Source organism: Syngnathus typhle, linkage group LG2, assembly GCF_033458585.1.
Source record: "Syngnathus typhle isolate RoL2023-S1 ecotype Sweden linkage group LG2, RoL_Styp_1.0, whole genome shotgun sequence".
Taxonomy (NCBI): domain Eukaryota; kingdom Metazoa; phylum Chordata; class Actinopteri; order Syngnathiformes; family Syngnathidae; genus Syngnathus; species Syngnathus typhle.
This window is the reverse complement of record NC_083739.1, coordinates 1,899,976-1,911,675: the sequence shown is the minus strand read 5'-3', so window position 1 is coordinate 1,911,675 and position 11,700 is coordinate 1,899,976.

Here is an 11,700-nt window from a genome sequence, read left to right as displayed (position 1 = left end):
GTGGCCGGTATTGTTTTACTGAGTAAATATTTAATTAGTGTGAGATGCAGGATGTGAGGCTTTGCATTACACCTGCTTTATAGCGGATGTCAGAAGTAGCACTTCGAAGTACATGCAATTTGTCGAATGAGGTTCCTAACATGGCATGCATAATAACTCTTAGCTGAAGCCATTTTATTTTCATCTTTTGGTTTTCGGTGACTCCAACGTGCAATTTTATTGCGCTGTGTTGTGAGGCATTTTCAGAAATGCTTTTTTTTGTAGCTTCTGGCTAAAAGTGCCTTAAGAGTTATTGCGCCATCTGCGCTTTTGATATTGCGACATCCTGCAAATGCCTTTTTGTAAGGGCAAAAGATTTATTTTTTTTTTCCTAAAATGCCATAGGTGTGGATGCTGATACTTTTTGAGAGTGTAGTGGTGAAAAAAATAAAATAAAATAAATGGAGGCTTTGTATTGTAAAGTCAAAGCGATATATTATGGTGACCCACCGGCATGTTACTCATGCGCTGTAAGTTGTGCGCCGGATGTGCTCGGAATGACAAAGACGCGTCTGAGTTATAAGTGATTCCGATGATTCGCTCTGTCCGTGGATGAGCGCATCACAATTCTTGAGGTCTGTGTAATCTCATTACTGTGGGGGGGGGGGCTATGTGATTTGTGCATGGCATTTTGGGAAGGAGCGTTTGGTTCAGATGGACGACAAAGCTCCGTCTGACATTTATCCATCTGACACAACTCACTTGGTCTCTCCTTCTTCTTCCTCTCACTGCTCTGGCCGATATGCTGCTTTTATCCCTCCCTCTTGCTCTTTAAATCTGCTTTTATTTCTCATCCGTCTCTTACTGCCACCACCATCCCAAAGCTCATCTAGCAACCACCTTCACCAACAATCCTACGTCAATGTATGCGTTCAATAGGATGAGAAGAATGATGGCGTAAAAGTGGACAATTTGTTCCTTTGTCCTGCCTCGTCTCCTTGTGTGTTTTGGTACAAGGAAAAATAAATAGCGTGTATTTTCATAGCGAGAGATGGATCTCTTCAATCGGGGGAAAAATCTACACTTGCACACGGCCTGGCCAACATTTATCGCTGCAGACATCCATCTGCAACAATTCAGATATACACATGTGGAATTTATTTTTATTTTTGTGTGGTCCAACAGTATTATTGATCAAATTGGCCTTGATGAAAATCATGCCATTGTCATGGTAACCTTTTGCTGCAAATGAGACTTGAGAATGTGGCAGCTGAGATTTTGGCCCGAACTGCTTCTCCAGAGACCTTCGTCAAATTTCGAGTTGTGCTCTTCAGAATTGTTTGACGTTTTGTTCTCAGCCATTCTTTGGTAGCGATGGGCGAGTATACCGATACCAGGGAGCCGATATCGTCTTCCGTCTTGTGACAATTTTACGATCAGGAAATCGAAATTAGAATGATAAAACGTTGTCATTAATATAATGTCATTTTCAGGACAATTTATTTCGATTTATTTTCAATTTATTGAATTTATTTAAATGTATTACATTTATTTTAATTATATATCAAGGTCTTTCTTTAAAATGAGTATTTGCAAGTGACTATTCAAGAATTGCAAAGCGGTACTGGTTCTGGTCTGATAAGATAAAAAAAAAAAAGTAGAGCATCAACCATTCCTAGTTTTGAGTCATCATCTTGTTGGACGACCTGCACGCTCCAAAATGATACCACCAAGATGCAGCGATTGCAGCTTGAGAAACGTAACTGAGTTTCTTACAGTTGACTTGTCTTTCCTTGAACCCAATACAATAAATCACTGTCATTTTCTTTCCTTCCATTTGTCCTTCCCCGCTTCCAGATTCCAGCCGACAGCAACGAGAAGGTTGCAAAAAGATAGAAAGAAGAAATAAGTGAGGGCTATTATCCGCAGGGCATTATATTGTCAATGCTGACATTGCTCTTACCTGGCAGGCCCTGCTTTTACTATATTAATAATGGAGCAGGCGCCATCCGTCACGAGGCTACCATGCTGCTAATCACGTCAGCCTTGTGCATATTCACCCGGCCGGCCGTCTCTCCGGTGGACGCCGAGGAAAAAAAAATGAGCGATAAACAGTGACGATGGAGGATGGCGAGCGGCACAGAACGAGGGAGGACCATATCAATGTGCTGAAACACATGACAGATGCCCTTGGCCTTTTGCTGAATGGCTTCCCTGTTGGCAGGAGTTAACCAGTGTATTTAAACAGGACAAGACGAATGAGACCTACCCCCCCCCCCCCCCTGCTCACTGAACCAGCCCATTTCTATTCCGACTCACAGTCGTTCCCCTAGCGGGAATGCTAATGCCGGCTAGCTGACATCGTCGGGCTTCGCTGGAGTCACGGCGAACTTTTTCATGATTTGTCAAAAGTGGCGTCTTATCAAAGCGCGTTCCGACTAGGACCTAAAATGTTGCTTCATTCACGTGCGGCTGCCCGTTCAAACTCTTTGCCGTGACCTTTTTCGAGAATATGCTCCGTCCGCCGTGGGCGCGGGAAAGGACATTCGGTCGAGATGAGCAAGGCCCGGTGAAATAAAGATAAAGTGGAGCAAGTTGTATGTCAGAATGGCTTCTGGCCGGGAGCCTGCTTACAGACTGACATCTTCTTCACGTTCGTGGAAGAAGGTGAACGTGGGGGCGGACGACGAGCGAGTCAGGAGGAGGAGTGAATTCCAGACTCTGGAAAGTGATAATGAGCGCTCGGGGCTGTCTGGGGGTGCAAACTCCGAGGAGCGCAAAAAGTGGGGGAGGGAGGAAGTGATGGGAGCAGAGGGTGCAAGCCAAGGTGCACCCTCAGCTGCTTGCTGTTTTCCTGCACGAGGAGCAAGCATCAAGGCGGCCATTAGAGGCGGCTGTTAAGTGCCAATTAGGCTAAGAGTGGGAGACGGAAAACACCCATTTGCACTTTTGCAAGCAAGCCAGCAGGAAGTGAAGCAAAAAGGGCCTTCAACCCTCTCAGGTTTCACAATCACTCTCCCTCCAGCTTGCATCTTCTACCCAGCCTCATCTCCTCTGTTGTCACTTGATGAAAAAGGCTGACGTTGAAAGATCCATGCACGCTATTATAGCAAAAAGACCAAATGGTAGAAAATTACCGTTTTTTTCCATGTATAATGCGCAAAATTTAACTAATTTATTTTCCTAAAATTTGGGGTGCGCATTATACATGGGTACAAAAAAATAATAATAATAATTGTTTTTTTTTTTAAATCCGGATATGATACGGAGGCCGCCATTACAGATGTGCTTTCTTCTCTGCTGTTCACTTCAAACACAATGCTCTCGTATCAGACGCTTGCTCGATCACCTGCTCGTTTGCTGTCACAATGTACCCTACGCAAATCCGAAACATTTCTTCACTATTGAGTATGCTAGCGCATGCGCAGTGATACTGACCGGCAGAATAACATTCGGTTGTTCCCAAAGATGATATTTTCTCTGAAATAATTTTACGTTCACGGACTTAAGTAGGAGTCAAAATTTGGGTGCGTATTATACATGGGTACAGGCTTTTTTCCAGCATCAACATGCCATTTTTAGGGTGCGTATTATACATGGGGGCGCATTATACATGGAAAAAAACGGTAAGCACATTTGTTTGCATGATCGTAAATCTTTTTTTTGTAATCCGAAGATTTCTAATGAGTGCGCCAGGGGAGGTGACTGGGAAGCCGAAAAATAAATAACGGCAGCCCCAAGGTCAGGAACGACACGAGTCTTTTGAAGCTATAGCAACCGTCGGCGTACAAAAGCAGCCGACCTTGCGCGTTTATGTCATGCTAATCCCAGCACCTGCGCACAATGACACGGAGATTTTCTTTCAAATCATACAAGAATCCAAATTACCTTGATAAGTTGAAATAGAACGGCCTCATTGGTCGTCAGGGGAGCTAGCGGCGAGCGTTTGACATCCAGGCTCTTTTGCTCGCGGCCTGGCTAATTTCCCGAGGCTGCAGCGCCCGCCCGCCGTCTTGTATATTCATGTGTGTACCTTCCTATCTTAATCCTAGCTATTACACGCATGGCCGGCCATGTCAAGGGGAGATTTGCTCACTCACGGTGAATGGGCCAATATTGACAGCACGCCCACCGCATGGGCGATCGGTGTAAGGGCTTAGCGCACGCGCCATTCACGGCGCGAGCGCTGAATGCGATCGAGAGGCGAGACATCCTCGCGGGGAATCCAATGCCAGTGTCAGTCGTGATGGAGCAAAGGTGCTGCTGCTGCTGAGGAGCACAATGCATGTCGTTTGGGTCCAGGGGAAAAGTCCATTAGGTTTAATGTGACCCGGTTTGGCTCAATGAAGGCCTGTGGCGCCGGAGACTGCAAAGGTGTAGAGGGTGGGTGTCAAACTCAAGGCTCGGGGGGCCAGATACGGCCCGCCATATCATTTGTATATAAAGACAAATTGTGCATCATGTGTCAATACTAAAATTACAAATTGTCTTCACTTTTAAAAAAAATGTAGAAATTGCGAGCAATTTTTATGAGCATTCATCTATTTAAAATATTTGTATCATTATATAAATAATAATAATAATTCATTAAATTTGTATAGAGCTCTTCAAAAACCCAAAGAGGTTTATTTATTATAATAAATACTAATAATAAATATAATAGAATATATATAAAATATAATATATATTATAATATATAAATAATATAAATATAAACATTTATATATTTTACTAGTGTCTGATTTCAAAACTATAATACTATATAATAATAATAAATATAATAAAATATATATAAAATATAATATATATTATAAATAAAAAAATAATAAAAATGTATAAATAATATACATATAAACATTTATATATTTTACTAGTGTCTGATTTCAAAACTAGTTATTCATCAGTTTGTTGTGTAACCTGTACTGTATATAAGATAAGGCGTTGACAGTCAAAATGGCCCTTTAAAGGAAATGATGACTACCATTTGTTTGACATCCCTGGCGTCGAGTGAATTGCATTCCGTCTATTTTGACCCATAGTGATCTTTGATTTTACTCACAGACAAAAGAAGAGAAGACAGATCAACGTGTTAGCTAAGGAAGCATTCATTGCAATTAGGCAATTTGTCAATTATTAGATTAGCGCCTCCTCACTTTATGCCACTGGAGACAGCTGCTAGCCATTAACCCCTTTGAGGTCACGTCAACTCTGTCGCGGGTCAAGCCTTTGTTTACCTTATTCCGGAGATTGGATTTGAAATTCGGTTATCGGTTCAGACCAGCTCGCAAGTTCTAGTCCACCAATTCTAGAATACAGATTTTGAGCATTTCCAAATTTGGGATCTACCGTCTGCATCAAATGAGGTTTTGAGGCGATGCTCCGAGGCAGTAAGACTGACATCATCCCCGGTGACATCATCAACTCAAGAAGCCAAACAGGATTTACAGTGTACTTTCCAAACTTTAACACATCATGCATAATGAAATCCCATTTGTGACGCTGCGGATCAATACGTCATGAAAATACCACGTAGCTAGACGCCGTGACTCGGGTGAAAACGATCCATTCGGTCCGAGTCGGATGACGAAGGCCTTTCAATAGCCACATTCAAGATGTCCCCGTGTCGGGCTAATTGTATTTGATGCAGAACAACAACATGAGACGAAGCAAGGCCATGTGCTGCTCATATGACGCTGACCTCCGATCGCGCCACGGCCGAAGCCAGATAGTGGATCTTTTGTACGCGGCGGAGGCTGTTTACAGCACAAGCTAAGCGGTTGCGCCCTAAATGTGCAGCAAGTGATGAGGGGAGCGTGACACGCGCCGTCATGGCGCACAAACACAAACAAACTCCTTGTTCGGAGATACCCGCGTCTGTTTGTTTTGCGGAAAAGCACTCGCCGTTAACAAGTAAATTACCGCCGGAGCCCGTAACATTAACACGCTCGCCCGTCGCCATTATCGGCCGTCCCTGTCGCCAAATCTCCCTTTTCAATCGCCTCCCCTCTTGGTACAGTGAGACTCGCACTTCAAAGTGCTCCGAAATGAGCTCGCTCTGCCAGGCCGGCATCTCGCCAGGCCAATCATCCATCTGCAATAATAGAAATCGTCTGGCTGATGACAGACTGAGGCAATCACCGGACAGGCTGAGTGGGCTCTTCAACGCGGCCTCTGCACCCCCGCTCCTGGTTGATAGCGGGGGACGGCCGGGGGAGGCTGGCACGGTTATCTCGTCGGTAGGCCGAGCGGATTTGGCAGCACGGAATAAACACAAATTATATTTGCAGTTTACGCCTTTTCGCATTTCTCATATTGAGCGTGGACTGAGCAAAAACTTGCCGTCATTATTCCACCCTTTCCTAAAAGTCCTTCTGGCCACTTCCATCCATGCCTGCCCCTCTTCATGGCGTTTCATCTGCATGAAGAGCGGCTGGCTCCGCCCGGGCTAATTAGCTCTAATAGGAGTCATTCAGCAGGGGTTAATCAAGGATGACTTTGCAATATTACGGCCGCTGCGCTGGGTGAAAAGGAAGGGGGGGGGGGGCTGCAACGGAGAGCCGATGTGTCAAAACACACGCACGTATTCCTTCTCATCCTGAGGCGGCTTTTAAATTGTTGTTCAAATAACATAAGCACACGTAAAGCAAGACAGGACTTTTCCAACACCTACAACAACACTAGTACCAGACAAGCAGATGTACTGTACATTCATAAAAAATAATAATAATCGTAAAATTATTTATTGTTTGTGCCTTCTTGTTTTTATTTTGTGTCGTCTAATTTTATGTACTGTGTCTCGTCACCGTGGGATGGAGGAAACGGAATTTCGGTTTCTTTGTGTGTCTTGACATATGAAGGGATTGACAATAAAGCTGACTTTGAACTTTGAACTTTGAACTTAGAGCAGCATTCTTGGGCAATCGTTAAATCTGTTTCTTTCCCAATGCAATTTATAGAGAAATTTATTATAATACAAAAATGCAGATTTATATTTTCCATGCATTAAATGTTCAACAGTGTTTTGGGGAGAATTAATTATTATTATTTTTTCTCCAATGCATTTAAATGGGTGTCACTTATAGCGCCAATTTTTTTTTTTTGTGGGCTATCAATCCTCAATTAGTGGGTGTCAACTATACACTACTAAATTAACCAGATGTTTAAAAACGATCTACCGTTTTTTTCCATGTATAATGCGCCCCCATGTATAATACGCACCCTAAAAATGGCATGTTGATGCTGGAAAAAAGCCTGTACCCGTGTATAATACGCACCCAAATTTTGACTCCTACTTAAGTCCGTAAAATTATTTCAGAAAAAAGATCATATTTGGGAACAACCGGATGTTATTCTGCCGGTCAGTATCGCTGCGCATGCGCTAGCAAACTCAATAGCGAAGAAATGTTTCGGATTTGTGTCGGGTACATTGTGACAGAAAACGAGCAGGTGATCGAGCAAGCGTCTGATACGACAGCATTGTGTTCGTATGGAGCGTGTTTGAAGTGAACAGCGGAGAAGAAAGCGCATCTGTAATGGCGGCCTCCGTATCATATCCGGATTAAAAAAAAAAAAACATTTTTTTTTTGTACCCATGTATAATGCGCACCCCAGATTTTAGGACAATAAATTAGTTAAATTTTGCGCATTATACATGGAAAAAAACGGTATCTATCTTCTGACCGGATCGATGATCAATATTGGTGTGTCGCGTTAGGTGTGCTACAAATACAGTTAGCGTTAGCAAAATGACACACATAGCGAATAACTCCAATTAGCTAGCAGAAGGTTCCTTTTATTAGATGATCTGATTCAGCTAATTTGCGTGAATTGATGACTTCATGTAAGTTTCATTTACAAACTGGAGATCCTTGACATCATTAACCTAATGACCACCACCTTGCACACCTGCTGCTAATTAGCCGCGCCATCCCTCGCGTCATACTAAAGCAGATGCGTTAGGGGCATCACCCTCATATCTCGCGCCTGATTACTTCATTTAGAGCCTCCAATATTTGTCATGAAAGGCGCCGGTGCTTTGCAAGACAAGGCAAGGCAATGATTTGTAAAGCGCCAAGTCTCGAGTGCTTTAAAGAGGCAAACAAATAATGAGGGAAAATAAAGAAAAGATGAAACTCAAGATAAAAAGCCATTACAAAATAAAAACACAAAACCAAACAATGAAACAAGGAGTTGTCGTTTTAGTTCAGTGCCCGAATGCTATCAGCCGAAGGCAATGTCTCTTATTCTAGTGCTAGTACTTAAGTGTATAAATCATGTAATATAATAAGTAAGTAAATAAATGGATGAATAAATAGAGATAAATAGATAAATAGATAAATAGATAAATAGATTAAAAAAAGAAGAAGAAATACATACATACATAGATAAATAGATAAATAAATAAAAATAAATCCCCTTATGATACTGACATGCATCCTTAAGCATCATGTAATATAATAGGTAAGTACCGTATTTTCCGCCCTATAAGGCGCACCTAAAAACCTCAAATTTTCTCAAAAACCAACAGTGCGCCTTATAGTCCGGTGCGCCTTATATATGGACCAAATTCCTAAATTCAAACTGGCCCAAAGCATTGTGTCATGAAATCAATCATAAGTGGCCCGCTGAAGACTATGAATCATGACTCAAAAAGACTATGGATCATTATTTTATGATTATAAAGTAATTTGTTCCGTCTGAAGTTGAAATAAAAAAGATAAAATGGAGAATGATTTGATTTGGATTACAAATCTGACATGATGCATTCATGGTGCGCCTTATAGTCCGGTGCGCCTTATATAAGGATAAAGTTTTAAAATGGGCCATTCATTGAAGGTGCGCCTTATAGTCCGGTGCGCCTTATAGGCCGGAAAATACGGTAAATAAATGAATAAATAAATAGAGATAAATAGATAAATAGATAAAAATAAAAAAAATACATACATACATAGATAAATAGATAAATAAATAAATAAATGTTAAAGAATAAAAATAAATCCCCTTATGATACTGACATGCATCACACACGCAACACAATATTGTAGACGTCTTTATGGCCTTCTATGGCCTTCTTGTGGAGACCTGCTTCTCCATCGCACGCACGCACACACACGCGCACACACACACGCACACACACGCTCACACAGAAGCCATTACCAGTAAGGCTTGGACCATTACTCTCTGTCCAGTGTGTGCGTGTGTGTGTGTGTGCGTGCGCACATGAAGTCATCTGAGCATGCTCCTACCAACACTATTTGATGCGACTAGTCCATTAGACTTTCAATGGGCTCCTACGATATAATCCTGAATACACTGAGGTTTTTTTTTTCTCTCAACAGCCCCGTCTGTCCGCCGGGCTCCTCTTCGGAACAGCGCTACAGATTGCTCCTGTCACCATTGAAGCAGACAAATTTGCCCCTCATATACGCCGCGTATGGGACGGTATTGTCTCGTTATGGCCCCGTTACGTCCCCCCCGTGGCAACATTAGCCAGTAGCTGTAAAAAGACCATTAGGATTCAAATCATTGCCAAGGTGGAGCGGCGACGAGGCGATGGTGACGACTGATGGCAAATTGAAGATGTAGAAAGCGTTACCAAAGGATTATGTGGAGTGATCATGCACGCAGAGAAGATACTTTGTCTAGTCGTAGACATCAAAACGTTTATTTACCAGCCCCGAGGGTTAATGCTTCGATAGTAGCACTATGCATAAATTACGACCCGATTTTTTTTTTTATAGGGGTGACGCGTGGAGCAACCATGAAATCTTTTTGCGGAGCTGGATACAGATGCTGAGCCATGATTTCACGAGTGTTCACGCAGCTGCCCACTTGGACTCGAAAGTCTAAATTGGCCATAGGCAAGAATGTGAACGTGGTTTATTTGTCTATTATGGCCTGCACTTGACCGGTCACTCGAGTGTGTGATGGACGCTGCCTCTCGGCCGGTGTCAGCTGGGATTGGTTCCAGCTCACCTGCGAACCTAACACCTACTTAAAAAAAAATGTATTTCTCACTTTTATCGCGGGCCGCATCGTAGTCATAGTTTCCTTCCGAGGGTCATCATGTCTGTCGACGGCTTATATTATATCCAGAATAGGCTACACAACAAACTGATGAAATCACAGACTAGTAAAAATTGTTCAAATATTTTAAAAAGATGAATAGTAATAAAAATTGCTAGCAATTTCTCAATTTTACCAAAGTGAAGACTTAATTTAATCATGTTTAATTACCGTAGTTTTCGGACTATAAGTCGCACCGGAGTATAAGTCGCACCAGCTATAAAATGCCCAAAAAAGTGAAAAAAAAACATATATATGTATATAAGTCGCTCCCGAGTATAAGTCGCCCCCCCACCCAAACTATGAAAAAAAACGCGATTTATAGTCCGAAAATTACGGTATCTATTTTTGGGGAATTTTAGTATTGACACATGAAGTCTATGCACAATTTGTCTTGTTGGGCCACATAAAATGATGTGACGGGCTGCATCTGGCCCCAGGTCCTTGAGTTTGACACCTAAGCTCTCGAAAAATATAAAATGGACCAAATTCAACACACAATTCTTTTCAGTGTGGCTGGATTCATCTGACTATACTGTATAAATCTTTCTAATTTGGGTTTTGCTGATGCAGATGACATTCAGTTATCAGCACGGCCAACATTAAAATAAAAGACCTGCAAATAATAGTTGTGGTTGGATTAGGTCAGTGCTTCTCAAATAGTGGGGCGCGCCCCCCTTGGGGGGCGCCGTGCTATACCTGGGGGGGCGCGTGTGACCCTGGGGAACAGGCTTTTTTTTGCAGTACTAGAATAAAGTGTAATTGCGCATCTTCCCAGCAGGGGGCAGTGGCGCTCTCATTGTTACTTCTGTGACGTTTGCGACAGTGCAACGTTTTACGATTTACAAGACAAGCTCGGTGTCACGGTGGGGAGGGGGGGGGGGGGGCGAAAAGTTTTCTTCTTGCTAGGGGGGGGCGTAACAGAAAATAATTGAGAAGCACTGGATTAGGTGGAAAATGAGAACTATGGCATTGCACAAATAGTGCTATACTATTTAAAAGCCATGAAGAAGACAGAAACCACCATGAATGGAACAAACGTCGAGTTGTTTCAAAAGACTCGGAGCGAAGCTATCATCAAAACTTCCCGCACCACAAAGAAGTTCTTTAAGAGAACCGAGTGGAAGATGTTTTCCTGATAATCTGATAACACTGAAGGGACTCATTCAAACTTCTTATTTCATTAGATTAGAGAAGGAAAAATCCACTCTCACTTTTCAAAGAAGAGGAATGAAAAAAAAAAAACTTGCTCGTTTAATTTATTGACACCGTCCCTCCCTCTTCATCTCTAAGTGTTTCACTAGCTGAAAATTGGAAATGCCCCACAAATGTGTCCAAAACCAAATTGAGGTGCCATTACCCTGACGGGCAAATCACAGCGGCGGCTTGAAAAATCTGGGCCGTTCTCCCTAGTGCTCAATGATTGTCTCATCAGCGGGAGTAATTTGGGTTCCTGGTTATCGCGTCATTTCTGATGCAGACGAGGGGAGGAAAATGGGGAGAGAAGTAATTACTTCTGTTGGCAGCCGGAGAACGGATGAGCTATCGTGGAGTAATTAATAACCGGCCACTGGACTAGATGGTCCCGCCTCGGAGAGACTCCCCGCGTTGGACCGGCAACAGGCGCCTTCCGAGAGGCCGCAGAAAGAAATTAGG